Genomic DNA, 16,740 nt, shown 5'->3' with positions numbered 1-16,740 from the left:
TTGAACAGGGATTTGACGGTTAACCACAATTTATCATCACCCGCAGAGAGGCTACAGTTCTTTAGATGCTCCTTCCATTTAGTACCTTTGTGTTCATTTACCAGCCGTATAATATCAAATTTGGGACTCCTAATTAAGAAAAGTCCGCTTTTCAGAGGTGATGAAATTAGCAGGTCGCTGTATTGAAAGGACTATGGACCGGTGGTCAGTTGCTAGAGTAAGCATCCGCTGCTATTCAACGCAGCTCATGAGCCCTGCGCTGACGATTGAGATGTCAGGTGAGCTGTGACAATTACCTGCAATTCTGGTGTGGCATTTATGAAGGTAGCATCAACCAGGACATTAACTGCATTGGATCGATGTCGTGATCATAAATATTCTTAGCTGGCATACGGAGCACATTGTGTGGGCGACTAGGAGTTGATGACTCCTTCTTACGCGTGCCTGTGTCCGAAAAGGAGGGATGGGACGGGGTGAAGGCTGGTGCCCGGCGTTGCTTCTATCCATGCTACGTAGATTGTAGTGATGATTGCCGGGGACGCGTTAGGTAGCGGCAACGTTTGGCTCGCGCAAACAGCGGACAGTTGATATGGCCTGCTGGGCAGCGTTGTTGCTAGAAGGTGGAGGAAGTACGCTTAAGAGTGAACCGCGGGACGTCCTTGGACGTGAAGAGCAGGGAGCTACAAAGGTTTTGTAGAAATTGCAGGGGCTACGAACCTTGGGTTCTACCCCTGAACAGCCCGAACGGGTAACCATCTTTTACACGTGACACACTGGCTAGAGTATGGCCCTCTGAAATAAATCCTTTTCCGACATATGCAGCAGAACCACAGCCTGGGCCCGGGGTTAAGTTTAGTACCTTCCCGGAGCAGGAGGGTATGGAGCAGTCCAGCTGCAAGCAGCTGCTTCGAGGATGACAATTTGTGGGAAGGACGTAACAAATTAAATGGGGTTACACTGAAATGACAATCCCGAGTCGCTCCGGTACATAGAATCGGCTGGCGTGGTTCTCTTCCTGGTGCGGATTACTCTCGCCTAACTGTGTAGACGGTGTTCTGGGGACATGAGAAGACAGCCCGTATCGGTTCTGAGAACGGCGTTTTGCAGGCCTGTATTTTCTTCCAGTGAGTAACCTCTAGGCTCGGCGACTACATCGTGGACGCGTAGCATGCAAGCGGCCGCCCATTGCTTTGTAAGTGGTATTGAACGCCTCTTTATCTTTACCTCAAGTGCTGTCAGCAAGATATTTATTACGGCTCTGGATGTAAGTTACAACTGCGGATGCGTGCTCACTAAAATGCAATTCCTGATCGAATGCCACACTTAGTGTTTTTGGGTGTAAGACAGTCGGTAGCGTAATGCCATCGACGTGGATATCCAACATGGTCGACATTTGTTTGGTGTATGTTGTAAATATGGCCGTCGATGATTTGGTCGGTGACAATGTCAGGTTTTGCAAGGCGAAACAACTGGAGAGATCAGGGAGATAGTTGTTTATTTTATTACATAGCCCATCGAAGGGTGGGCCGGGACCTGCAGCCATTATTGTGCTGTCATGGGCGTAGGATACAATGGTGACTCCTTCTGGTGGCGAAGGGAGCTTCGACACGTAGAAGTTAAACAGAAGTAGGATAGGATACCACCAGTTACGTATTGTCTCTAAAAGATTACATATAGAAAAGTGGTAGTATTAGAGGAGGTATAACTCAGTCAAAACATATGGCTGAAAAAAGTTAAAATATGAATTCGGTACACATTTACCTGTCCTAAAAGAAAATGTCCTTTGATCTGATTAAAACTTTGTGAGTGAATAAGTACTTTTGTTAGAAGTGTATGTTGCCTCTCATTGAAAAAATACATCGAGCTGAATTTAGTTTGTATACAACTTTAAATACCAACGGTTCGATCCTTTCGCGTTGCAGATGTGCTTTAAATAAATAAATAAATCCAAGGCGCGATACACCTCGGAAGAGAATCTAGACCAAACTTCGCTTAAAATTTGCTCCTTTTAGTTTTCCTGCAAATTGGCCGTACGGGACCTACTTTTTTTACAACGACTTCGAACAGCAATAAGAAGCTTTTGATGGCAGAAATACTGAGGGACAAATCCAGGGGAGTCCGGATCACCCGAAATGTCTAGCTGGTTAACATATTTATTCGCGTAAATATGACCATGAACGTGACAAACACAAACGCTTGGTCACTTTGCGACGCATGACCAGCAGCGAAGAAGATAAGCAATGCCGCATGACTGGCAAAAGGAAAATAAGTTTTCGTTATTCTGTGTGGCAAAGTAACAAAATAAAATGAAAATGGTCATGGAAATACATGTATGACTAGTGAACATTGAGAATACTATTGAAGAGTCTTTCGCATTCCTCGATGTTCTCATTCCCCTGTCAAAATAAGTAACAGGGGAGCTAGGTGCCACAAATGGCCAGAGAATGGAAGAAACGTGGTTAAAATTTTCGTGGTATATGAATTGAACTGCCTAGAATTACTCCCTTTGTATTTCCAACAAACTTCTTTTTTAAATCAATATATAGAGAATCAGACTACATATTTATGTATATTCATTTACAAAAACTAGAAAAAAGCGAAAAAATAAGCTCCCAGTTAATCAAACACATTAAAATATATAAATAATATAATAAACGTGTATTTAGAACGTTTGAATAAAAATATAGAGACAAAAGATTGAATTCATCGAACAGTCATTTAACAGGTGATCTTAACTGTTTACTATTGCGAACGTTTTTTTCAAGCCTTCTCCACTTGCAGGAATTTACAATGAGCGCTTTCAGCAGAAACAATGGGTGATAATTTTTTGAAAGCACCGTTTTTAAAGTGTTGGTTATGAATAAAATTGTTTCCTTTTGATATTATAGTGAAGTGTGAAGAAGTTGTTGTTGTTGTAGAGATAAGGGCACTCCCCGAAGGCCTTGGGGAGTGTTATCGATGTCGATGGTTCTTGCCGGATGCAGATCCGGTACGTTCCGGTGACAAGCACTATTAAGGTACTAGCCCGACCATCTCGGGAACGATTTGGAATGACAACATGAAACCTTCTCCATGAAAAACTTGGGATCGCTAGAGCCGCTGCTGTTAAAGAAATAGGATTCGGGTAGGTGAAATTGACAATTGGGTTGCAGAAGCTATATATTGCGCTGGCAACCCCTTGAAAGGGTTGCGCTACACAACTCTTTGAATCAATATTTTAGTCGCCTCTTACGATAGGTATACCTGTCGCGGGTATATTCTAGAGAACAAATATTTTATCACTCAACTGACGGAAACATGTTTGCAACGCATCAACAAAAATGGTGTTCGCTGAAATCGCCCAATGTCAGTGACTGAAAAACTGTCACAGAGTAGGTCTGAGGATCGGATCTCATCTATTTTCCATACCCCAAAATGGTAAGGGTGCTCCACCCCTTAATTTTTTCATACACACAATTTTTTGTTTTTGTTTGAAACATTTTTCAAAAATACATACAACCCTTATGGAGGGTGGGAGTAGGAATATCAGCTGGAAAGGGACTGGCACTGGAACCGACACTGGGGCTGGGACTGGTAATACGGGATGTATAACAATAAAAAGAACTAGAAATAAAATACGAGGGAGGGAGAAAGAGACTGAGAAAGAGGTAAAGTTAGACGAAGATATGGATAGATGGAGTGGGGGGAAGGGGGAGAAGGAGCTAGAGAGAAAAGAAGGAATGGAAAAGGCTTAGAGATAGAAAGATACGAAGAGAAAGGAGTAAATAAAAGGATAAAGAAAATGTTGGGAGAAAGGGAAATAGAGTTAGAGGTAAAAACTTATTCAAAGCTGTGCAGCTACACAAAAGCAGAACGTCTGCCGTATTTGCTAGTATTTCTATGTAAGTTTTGATAAGTATTTTGGCTGTGACTGCACTAGTTACAGTATTAAACTGTAATTTATTCTGAAAACAGGTTTCCTCATTTTCTTATATATATTGAACGCTCTTACAAAATCTATATTGTGAAAACGCAAAAAAAATATTGTACGTTTAAAACATTTTGGTACGTTTTCTGTTAAGGAACTAAATATGTGAAGTGCTTTCAATTCTACCAACACTTGAAAAAAAACTAATAAAAATATAAACTAAATTAAAATTCATACAGCTTCAGTATGCTTCATTGACTACAGTAGTTCTTTTTAAAAGCAATGCCTATTTTTACATCCTTTATATTAGTTTCGTTTCATGTTTGTTCCCGAATTTCAGTATAATCAAAACTGAGGCATTTTAAGTAACTTCCTATCGAGATAGTCTTGAAACTTTGCACATATTTCAAAATCTCAGGACAATTTAACATGAGGGGAAAATATTCACTAGGTGGCGCTGATCCTGATATTTTAAAAAGTCTGGAAATTTGAGATCGTTTTCAGGTCAGGTTGATAGATCTTTCGCAACACCGGGATTTGAAAATGACATTCGGAGATTTTTCGGGATGATCCAGAGAATTTTGATTTAAAAACAGTTATGTAACACATGCACTAGGCCGGGTCGATTTGTGGGGAGGCAAAAAAATCGCCCATTGCTCTGTGAAAATCATATTCTAGGGATCAAAATAAGAAACTTTTCCGAAGGGACCAAACCTCTAAAACGAATTCTGATGCCCCCCCCCCCCCCCCTTTGGGTCGTAGGGCAAATTTGAAAAACCCAACTTTGAAATGCCTATGTTTTTTCTTTTTGGAGTTTATTTTTCTGTTAGAAATTTATTTAGTCAGAACATATGTAAATGAAAAAATGAATTTAACTTAGTAATAGAAAAGAAATTAAAAAAAATTATTAGAAATTAGCGTTTTTACAACCCCCTTTTAAAACCAAGGCATCACTGTGATGCATTTGCATGTCGTAAACATAGTTGTGTGGGTTTTTTATTCAACCGTTTTAACAAGAATCTCCATTTACTGAAAGTAAAATTGGAAGTTATTTTTATACCTTTTATAAAAATTATGTTTTTCACGAATCTCAAAATTGTAAGTCCTTAAAGAGAAGAGAAAGACCCACCAATAAGTAAATCGAATTAATCAGGTTGATAATCTGGTCTGATTTAGCCATGTCCGTATGTCCGTTTGAACGCTAGTCAATCAATTTTTGAGAATCTTGATAAAATTTTGCCAGCAGGTATATTTGGCGGCCGCCTTGGTGTGATGGGACCCGGGCAAAGAAACATCAAAATTTTAAAAAAAAGTTTTTTCGATTTGAAGAAAATTTTTCTAAACGGGGTCGCCGGAAGTGTTTGTCAAGCACTCTGAATGTATTTCTGTCATGAAAAGCTTCTCAGTGAAAATTCATCCGTTCGGAGTCGGCATAAATGGCAATGACATTGATTTTATATATTACTTAAATGAAAGTATTTTAGTGAAATTTGTACCAACTGAGAGTAATATTCTTGTAGGAGATTTCAATATAGACATGAACAGAAATACTACAATTCGAAATAGCTTAAATGACACTCTAGCAAATGTATGCATGACCCAAAAAATAGATTTCAATACCCGAATCACAGAAACCTCCCAAACAAGGATTGATTTATTATACTCTAATAGTGATAACATTAATTGTGAGACACTTGAAGATAATAAAATATCTGACCACGAAATAATTAGGTTTAATCTGATATCAGAGAAAGAATACCAAATGCGTTTAAAAAAATGTATAACCTCATGGGAATACTACAGTACTGAGAATCTTTGGAATATATTCCGAAACTATAACCTGAGTTTAATGAATATGGTATCAGTCGAAGAAAAAGTTCGAATAATAAATGATGTTATGGCTCAAGCCATGAAATGTTTAACTTTTGAAAAACAAGTTGAAGTAAAACTCATGAACAAATGGTATGATCGAGAGCTAACAGACTTAAATAAGTGTAAAAATAGCTTGTATAAAATTTGTCAAATAAACGGTGACTGGGTGCAGTATAAAACTATAAACAGGCAATACAAAAAATTAATTAAAATTAAGAAGAGTAAATACCTAGAAAATAAAATTTCGATAAATAGCAAAAATAGTAAACAAATGTGGAAATGTCTAAATGACACTGTAAATTTGAAAAAAGAAAAATCTCTAATTAAAAAGATCGAAATCGATAATAAAGTATATGAAGATGGAAAAGATATATCTAATAATCTTAATATATTTTTCGTTAAGAGCATAAAAGATATAAACAATGACATTGAAATAGTCACAAATAACTTTAACCACGAATACAACGTGACCAGCTACTTCGAATTTGATGAAGTGACTGTCGATACAGTGACACAAATTGTTAAGAAGTTTAAACATCAGATAGGCGGAAATAATCTTATTACGGAAGGTGTAATTAAAGACTCTGTTATGTACACGGGATACTTTTATGCGAATATTATTAATAAAGCTTCAGAACTGGTACAATGCCAGACTTTTGGAAGCTAACAACAGTTATACCTATTCAAAAAGTTAAAAATACTATAAAATCTAATGAAATGTGACCCATAAATACCTTGCCGGCCGATGAAAAAATCATTGAATCAATTGTAAAAGAACAGCTGGAACAATACCTGGAGTTGAACAAAATTGTAATACCAGAGCAATCTGGTTTTCGAAAAAAATATTCTTGCGAGTCTGTTTTAAACTCAATTGTTTTTGAATGGAAAAAACAACTTAATGAAAAAAATTTTGTAATTGCGGTATTCTTAGACCTAAAACGAGCGTTCGAAACAATATCTCAACAAATTATGATAGAAAAAACTTTACAGCATTGGAGTGAGAGATAAAGCGATTGCATGGTTCAAAAGTTACTTCTCAAATCGTCGCCAAAGAACACTAGTAAATGGAACATTTCTCTCAAATGAAACACCAGTCGATATTGGCCTTCCACAAGGATCAGTACTTGCACCAATATTGTTTAAAATATATATAAATGATATAATTAAATCAGTAAAGCATTGTAACTTAAAGTTGTTTGCAAATGATACTCTCATTTTGATAAGCGATAAAAATTTTAATATAGCTATGCAAAAAATGCAATCAGACCTAGATAATATATACCTATGGACGTGCCAAAACAAATTAAAGATAAATGCCGATAAAACCAAGTATATGATTCTGAGTAGAACCCCCGTTAGTAACAGTTATTAACTAAAAATAGACAACAGTGTACTTATGGAAGTGTCAAAACTAAACTATTTAGGTATAGTTATTGATAATAGATTGAAATTTGAAGACCACATAAATGGTCTTAAGCAAAAGATTGCTAAAAAAATAGGTTTCCTGTACAGGTCATGTAAATACGTATCGAAGAAGCACAAGATCTTATTATATAGAACTATAGTGGAGCCCCATTTTACTTACTGCCCTACCATACTGTTTCTGGTGGCAGATAACATAATAGATAGCTTACAGAAAATGCAAAATAAGGCGATGAGATTTATATTAAATAAAGAACGTGATACTCCAACAAGTGATATGCTGAACATATTACAATGGCTTAGTGTTAAACAGCGTATACTTTATTTTGTAATGATTTTTGTTTTTAATATTAAAAAAGGGAATTTACCGGAGTATTTGAGCAATAATATTGCACACCAAAAAGATATTCACAATATTAATACTAGAAATAAGAATAATTTTAGGCTTCCGCTCTTTTCCACAGAAAGCGGACAGCTCAACTTATTTTAAAAAGGATTAAAAAGATTTAATAAACTTCCTATAGATATAAGAAACTGTGAAGAGCTGAATGTATTTAAAAAGAAATTAATATCATATTGTCGCACAACTGCAATACGATAGATAGAAGAGATCTCATATAATATGTAGTATGTGATATGGAGTTATTAATCTAGGCTTATAAGCTGTAATAAGTAAATAAATAAATAAATAAATAAAAACAAGTAGGTCCCGACCGGCGAATTTGGAGAGTAAATTAAAAAAGGAGCACGACGCAAATTGGAAGAGAAGCTCGGCCTAAAATCTCTTCGGAGGTTATCGCGCCTCACATTTATTTTGGTGTCGGTATAGACATCGGAACGGGCTGGATTGGACCACTATATAATATATCCTCTATACAACTGATTTTCTAGAAAAGAGTTGTTTTATAATATCCTACTCAACTTTTTAAAAGACTTACAATTGAGCTAGAAACTTGAAACTTCACATATAGGTCAGAGCACTAACACAATGCAATAAAAGGGGAAAATAGTTCCCGAGTTGAAAGTAGAGAACTCATAACTTGAAATCCTGCGATCGATTTTTAAGTAGCTTGATATTTTTACCATATTTTAGAGGCCAAATGGAGTAGAATAAATACCACAAAATGTTCCTCTAAGGGGCGTACAGATCGATGTATTTAAAGAACTCGTTCGTACGGGGTGTAATCTTGTGATAAACCATTAAAAGAATTACCATTGAGTTACAATCTTGATACCTCACACATTGTTCTAAACACCGACACAATGACATAAAGGGACAAAATATAAAGAAGATACATTTTTTGAACCATTTCTTCATGTAAATGGACCAAAACGCAGCGAATAATGTGTCCTTGAATAGAGATAATGTTGATGAATTTGTATTGTAAACAGCTTATCAGAAACCAAGTTACAATATAATAACCTTGTTCCTGATAAGGTTTTTATACAATAGCTGTTGTACAAATTTCAAAATCAAAATTCATCAACATTGTATCTATGCCCTAGGACACTTTTCCTTGTTGCGATTTTATCCAGTTATATAAAGGAAGTGTTAAAAAATTTTTATCTGCTCTTTATTTGGTTTTTAAAATATTACAGCACCCATTGGGGTTAAAACGTTGCTTTCAAAATTTGACGCTATACTTTCAACCTAACTGTATTATTCCGCTTAACTGATAACATTAATGACAAAATATAACCATGCGTACACAAACACACGGGCACATTGGAATGGTACCATCCCCATGCGAAAAACCGTTGTTCGCCTCTAAATTTAAAGAGAGTTTTGGTACAATTGCATTTTTATTGTTGAATATTTATGCCGAGGAAAAAACTTAACCGTACACATTTTTTGACATCGACCAAAAACAGCTAAATCGCGTTTTTTGCTATAAAATTCTTATTTGATTTATGTTCCAAATATTTAAATGGGCCTAAAGGATCAGCATCAATGCTGACTTATTGTTGAGCGCGCCAAAGACCGCCTTCACTTTTTTCGGCTGTTTCTCATGCTTTCGTCGACGTCACTTTCCTAGAAGCTCTAGGTGTGGCTCCGAAGACTTTTTGTCGCGCTATACTGCCGAGCTACAACAAAGAAACACTTTGAAACGTTAGGGAGTAACTATTCGGCCAAGAATGCCGCCGTCGAAATCATAAGCAGTCTAAGTGGATATCATTGCGTAACTCATGGGTGAAAATCGTATAATCCTTGGTGCATCTACATAATTAAACTTTACAAGGGCCGTGGATAAAATTTTTAAAAATGTAGACCAAAATTTGCAGACGTTTATGTTCGAAACATTGACTTCAATAGTCTTTGTTTCCGGCCTTATGATATAAGAGCTCATTATGGATGACCGCCTTCAGTTTTCAGACGAGTTTAACTATCACCTACGTTAGGGTAGTAGAACACCGTGTCATTTGTTCGACTGTCTTTTGTTTCACCACCTCGAGTGTTCTTGGGAAGGATAAAGCCTAACCTGATTAAAATATGTACGTATTCACATTTGTAACCGGAGCCGTAACGTGTAGATGATACATAAACACTGTGGATAGGCAATATCCAATGTGATTCACTTTAAGGGGCTAGGTTTTTTTTCAGTCTAGAACACAGCCCCCCCGCCCCCCCCCCCCCCCCCCCCCTACATTCCAGCAGCCCCGCTGCTCAGCAAGCCACAACAAGTACCCGCTGTTGCTCGCGCCCCACGGCGCCACCAACTCACACGGCTGCTCCCACTCATACCTGCAATGTCCGTAGTAGAGTCGGGAGCAATGCCGAGCATCAGCCCCTGCCCCCGTCTTCTTCCCCACTCTTTTCCGGCAGCAATTGTGTAGGTCAGGGAAACAAACTCTTAGTCCCTACCTCCCTTTGTACCGTTTGCCAGCAAGAATATATACGTTTGCGACATCCGCCCAATGCAGTTCCTGCCATGGACGGTGCCACTTTCCTAGATGTTGTGGTCTCCGCTACGGCAACCCCCCGACGGGTTTTATTGCGCCATGTTTCCAGGCCGCTTACCCAAATACACCGGGTACCCCAATGCCTACCCAAGGACGTCTAGTCCCAGGGCCACACCAGCAATCGCCTTCTGGCCTTCCACAACCCAGGCGTAGTCACCCGTCACTTACTCCCAGAGTGACGACGTCCCCCCCTATGCACTTCAGACTTCTGCAGTTAAACTGTAATAGATTAACTGGAAGATCACGGAGATAGTCGACTTCATGAAGCGGCACAACGTCTGCATTGCTGTGATTCAAGAGACTCTTCTGGGTATAATGTCCACAGAAAAGATTGCGAGAGCGCAAATGGAGGCGGCATCGGGTTTTTATACACCACACTGTGCAATATCATATATTTGATTCCGACATCGACCGCAGGGACAGTGTCTTAGAACGTCAAGGATTATCTGTCCGGACGGGCGATGCAAATCTAGAAATCAGCAACATCTACATCCCTCCTGCCACCTGTTGCCCCAGTGGATACCACCCTGATATCAGCGGCGTACTCACTGGAAACAATCGCATTATCTTGGGCGATTTCAATCCCCATCACGATCTATGGCATTCAAACTTGCGGGTGGACAGTAGGGGTGAGATGTTAGCGGATCAAATAGAAGAAACGACGTTCTGCACAATAAACGGAGATGCCCCCACACGTATGGTAGGAAGCTGTCACAGTTCGCCGGATATTTCAATCGTGAGCGCAGAACTCGTAAACTGCCAACTGGCAGCCGATGGTAACATTGGCATCCGACCATAGGCTCAAGCGTTCCGCCGAACTCATCGTCGCAGAAAAACGCACTTTCATTAACTTTAAAAAAGGAAAGTGGGGCGGATACAAATCCTTTACAGACAACCGCTTTGCTGCCCTCCCTATCCAAACTGATTCCCGCCAATGGGAGCGTGCTTTCCGCAAGGTCATTGAATCCGCCTCGGCTCGTTTGATTCCCGCCGGTAGAATTCCCGAAATTCGGCCTCACTTCCCGGCAGAGGCCGCAAATTTAGCGAGAGAACGTGACCTTATAAGACAGCTCGATCCCGGCGACCCCAAAATAAAGGATATAAACCAACGCATCAGATTGCTTGTCGATGAACACAAGCGGGCGAAATGGGAGGAGCACCTAAGCCGTTGTAACCTCTCTGCCGGTGTAGATAAACTTTGGTCCACTGTAAAGTCCCTATCGAGTCCGTCTAGGCACAATGACAAAGTTTCCATCGCATTTGGCGACAAAGTGCTGTCGGATGCGAAAAAATGTGCGAGCGCTTTCTGCCGACAATATATAATGCATTATACGGTCGACAAAAATAGACGGAGGGCCAACAGACACGCACGTAAACATAAGTTCAGCGCGTCACCAATTACCATCACCGGCAAAGAGGTTGAGGATGCCATTGGTCATGCTAAACCATCCAAAGCAGTGGGCCCAGACGGCATAGCCATGCCGATGCTTAAAAGCATAGGGAAAGAGGGTTTCAAATATTTAGCTCATGTCTTCAACCTGTCTCTTTCCACCTTTGTCATACCCGAAAAATGGAAAATGGCAAAGGTGGTCCCGCTACTAAAGCCTGGGAAACCAGCTAACATAGCAGAGTCATATCGCCCGATATCTCTCCTATCGCCAGTAGCCAAGACGCTTGAAGCCATTTTGTTCTCCTACTTCAAAGCAAATTTGCAGCTAGCCTGTCATCAACATGGCTTAGAAAACTCCATAGCACCACCACCGCGCTAAATGCCATTACTTACTTACTTAATTGGCGCTTAACCGTCTAAACGGTTATGGCCGTCCAACAAGGCGCGCCAGTCGCTCCTTCGCTCCGCCAACCGGCGCCAATTGGTCACACCAAGGTAGTTTAAATCGTTTTCCACCTGGCCCTTCCAACGGAGTGGGGGCCGTCCTCTACCTCTGCTTCCATAGGCGGGTTCCGATAGAAACACTTTCTTGGCCGGAGCATCATCTTTTATTCACATAACATGGCCTAGCCAGCGCAGCCGCTGCGTTTTAATTCGCTGGACTATGTTCATGTCTGCTTATAGCTCGTACAGCTCATCATTAAATCTCCTTCGGTACTCGCCATCGCCAACGCATAGAGGTTCATAAATCTTTCGAAGACCTTTTCTCTCGAACACTCCCAAAGCCGCTTCGTCTGCTGTTGTCATGGTCCATGCTTCTGCCCCATATAGCAGGACGGGTACGATAAGTGACTTGTAGAGTATGATTTTTGTTCGCCGAGAGAGGACATTACTTTTCAATTGCCTACCTAGTCCAAAGTAGCATTTATTGGCAAGATTGATTCTTCGCTGTATTTCAGTGCTGATGTTGTTGCTAGTGTTGATGCTGGTTCCCAAATAAACGAAGTCTTTTACTATTTCGAAATTATGGCTGCCAACAGTAGCGTGGTTGCCAAGGCGCATATGCGCTGACTCTTTGCTCGATGACAGCATGTACTTCGTTTTGTCCTCATTCACCATCAAACCCATCTTTACCGCTTCTTTTTCCAGTTTAGAGTAAGCAGAGCTAACAGCGCGGGTGTTTAGGCCGATGATATCAATGTCATTAGCATATACCAGTAATTGCACGCTTTTATAGAATATTGTTCCAGTGCGGTTAAGTTCTGCTAAATGCCATTAGCACCCAGATGAATTGTGGTTTAAATCAGAAGCCCTACCATAGAACAGTACTCGTAGCGCTAGACCTATCAACAGCTTTTTATACGGTCAACCATGGCACGTTACTGCAAGACTTGGAAGGGTCTACCCTTCCCCCATGTCTTAAAAGGTGGACCGCAAATTATCTGGGTGGTTGGCAGGCATCGGTGCAATTCAGAAACGAAACGTCAAAGCCAAGAAGAATTAAACAAGGGGCGCCACAGGGTGGTGTCCTATCCCCACCTTTGTTTAATTTTTACATATCAAAACTACTTTTGCCACCGAAAGGAGTTACCATCGTTTCTTACGCCGATGACTGCACAATAATGGCCACAGGCCCGGACCCACAGATCGATAAGCTTTGCCACAGAATAAACGGCTACCTCCCTGATCTCTCCAGTTTTTTCGCCTTCCGAAACCTAGCATTATCACCGACTAAATCATCCGCGTCCTTATTTACAACTTGGACGTCCCAAATGTCGACCATTTTGAATATCCACGTCGATGGAACTACGCTACCGGCTGTCCTACACCCCAAAATCTTAGGTATGACGTTTGGTCAGGATCTACATTTTGGTGAGCACGCAGCCGCAATTGTGCCGAAAATCCAGAGCCGTAATAAAATCCTCAAATCCCTTGCTGGCAGTACTTGGGGAAAAGACAAAGAAACGCTCATTACCACATACAAAGCAATTGGCCAGCTGTTTGCGTGCTATGCGTCCCCTATATGGTCACCAAGCCTAAAAACTAAAGAAATAACAATAAGTAACCCGTTGTGTACTTGTACACAAGTTTATTAAGATAATTTAATAAAGATTGAGATATATTTACCAAATTTGGTATACTGTATTATCTAGATCCAGAATAGATTGGTATTGAAAATGGGTCGATGTCGAAAATTTTGGAAAATGAAAAAAATGCAATAACTCACTATCAAATACCGATAAAGTAATGAATATTACTCTTAAAATTTAAAAATTTACAGGAGAAGCAAAAAATATTTTATTTTCACATCCATTAAATGGAGATATTGCTGTTTAAGCGTCTAAGGTCCAGTTTTTAAGTGCGAATTAATGCCCTTATTACGGTTTACAACTCAACTCTCTTTGATTTGAAATTTTGCAATTCGGTATTACAGATTATAACTCAAACCTGTCAAAAAAATGTAGGTTGAAGTTGCTTAGCCTAACAACATTTGCAATCTTGTGTTGTTGTAGTTGTCAAAGATATTAAAATCTGACAATTGATTACTAGCACTTGTCTTAGAAGGTTTTGAAGTTGTTTGGAAAAAATATTAAAAAAAAAATGGAAAGCGGGTAATTAAACCTTTTAAAATTAATTGAAACAAATTTTATAATCAGCAGTTTTGAACACAATTAAAGAAAGAACAAGTTTTCAAGGTAGGATTACATTGAAAAACATCGACATCACGAAGCTGGACGAGGCAAGCCGCAGTTCGGATGCAGCCAAAATTGGTGAAATTATGCGAACGTGAGTCCCATCGATACTACCCACTACTCCTAGGAATCCTGTTTTTGAGTAAAATGCGATTTGCGTTTTGCTCCCCTGCAGTCATTTGTGGTTTAATCCACTTCGCACAAATATTCTCCTCCAACTAAAACCTTTTTAATAACTGTAGATGTTGTCCAGTCCAACACTGAAATAATCTCCACAGCATTTTTGATAGCTGCCGTCAGGAAGGAATCAGAGTGTAGCGCTTAATTTTAAAATAGGGGTAGGTACAGCCGTCCCTCGAACGCGTTTGCGGAAATGGTCCTTCATTTTGTTTAGTAAGGAGCAAAATGCTTACTTACTTAACCGAAAATAAATTACAAATCTGCAAAATAACTTATTTAAAAGTCATCATTTGTCACTTAAATCTTTTCTTACTTGGTGCTTGGTAGTTCCAAGGGATTGGAGGGATCACACAAATTTTTTCAGTATTTGCGATTTGTAAATTTTTATACCAACATATTCGTAGTTATAAAATAAATCTAAGCTAATATCCATTTTCCTATTAATAAAAAAATCACTTTTACAAATGCTAAAATTTCCGCCACAAATTGATCAGCTGTTCATTTATCTGTCAAATCATCACTTTTTTTACGTTGGCAACATCAATTCAACCTCAACTGAAATAAGATGTAACTCTAAATAGCAAACAGGAGTTTAGTTGATTTACTTACAATCCAACTAAGTTGAGTTGTAAACCGTAATAGTTAAAGTTTGCCACCACTGTTCCAACTCCAAAACCCCAATATACACAGTTTATGTGTATATCTGATTTTGAACTTAGTTATGGATATATAGCATGTGGGTCTAATACCACTTCCGCAACAAAATATCTTTCTTTTCCTGCTGAGATCGAGGACCGTCAACATCATCGTCTTACAAAAAAAAAAACAAAAAAAAAGTAATATTTAACAAGTAAGGAAGGCTGAGTTCGGGTGTAACCGAACATTACATAATCAGCTGAGAGCTATGGAGACAAAATAAGGGAAAATCACCATGTAGTAAAATGAACCTAGGGTAACCCTGGAATGTGTTTGTCTGACATGTGTATCAAATGGACGGTATTAAAGAATATTTTAAGAGGGAGTAGGCCATAGTTCTATGGGTGGACGCCATTTAGGGATATCGCCAAAAAGGTGGACCACGGCTGACTCTAGAATTTGTTTGTACGATATGGGTATCAAATGAAGGGTGTTAATGAGTATTTTAAAAAGGCTTGGGCTTAGTTCTATAGGTGGACGCCTTTTCGAGATATCGCCATAAAGGTGGACCAGGGGTGACTCTAGAATTTGTTTGTACGATATGGGTATCAAATGAAAGGTGTTAAAGAGTATTTTAAAAGGGCGTGGGCCTTAGTTCTATAGGTGGACGCCTTTTCGAGATATCGCCATAAAGGTGGACCAGGGGTGACTCTAGAACTTGTTTGTACGATATGGGTATCAAATGAAAAGTGTTAATGAGTATTTTAAAAGGGAGTTGGCCTTAGTTCTACAGGTGGACACGTTTTCGAGATATCGCCATAAAGGTGGACCAGGGGCGACTCTAGAGTTTGTTTGTACGTTATGGATGTCCAATGAAAGGTGTTAATGAGTATTTTAAAAAGGCCTGGGCCTTAGTTCTATAGGTGGACGCCTTTTCGAGATATCGCCATTAAGGTGGACCAGGGGTGACTCTAGAATTTGTTTGTACGATATGGGTATCAAATGAAAGGTATTAATGAGTATTTTAAAAGGGCGTGGTGGTAGTTGTATATGTGAAGGTGTTTTCGAGATATCGACCAAAATATGGAACAGGGTGAGAACATCATTTGTCGAGTACCGCTAATTTATTTATATATGTAATACCACGAACAGTATTTCTGCCAAGATTCCAAGGGCTTTTTATTTCGCCCTGCAGAACTTTTTCATTTTCTTCTACTTAATATGGTAGGTGTCACACCCATTTTGCAAAGCTTTTTTCTAAAGTTATATGTATTTTGCGTCAATAAACCAATCCAATTACCATGTTTCATCCCTTTTTTCGTATTAGGTATAGAATTGTGGCATTTTTCGTAAGTTTCGATATCGAAAAAGTGGGCGTGGTCATAGTCGGATTTCGGCCATTTTTTACACCAATACAAAGTGAGTTCAGGTAAGTACGTGAACTGAGTTTAGTAAAGATATATCGATTTTTGCTCAAGTTATCGTGTTAACGGACGAGCGGAAGGACAGACGGTCGACTGTGTATAATAACTGGGCGTGGCTTCAACCGATGTCACCCTTTTTCACAGAAAACAGTTATCGTCCTAGAATCTAAGCCCCTACCAAATTTCACAAGGATTGGTGAATTTTTGTTCGACTTATGGCACTAAAAGTATCCTAGACAAATTAAATGAAAAAGG

Source organism: Eurosta solidaginis, chromosome 5, assembly GCF_040869045.1.
Source record: "Eurosta solidaginis isolate ZX-2024a chromosome 5, ASM4086904v1, whole genome shotgun sequence".
NCBI lineage: Eukaryota > Metazoa > Arthropoda > Insecta > Diptera > Tephritidae > Eurosta > Eurosta solidaginis.
Note: the sequence above shows the minus strand (reverse complement) of the source record.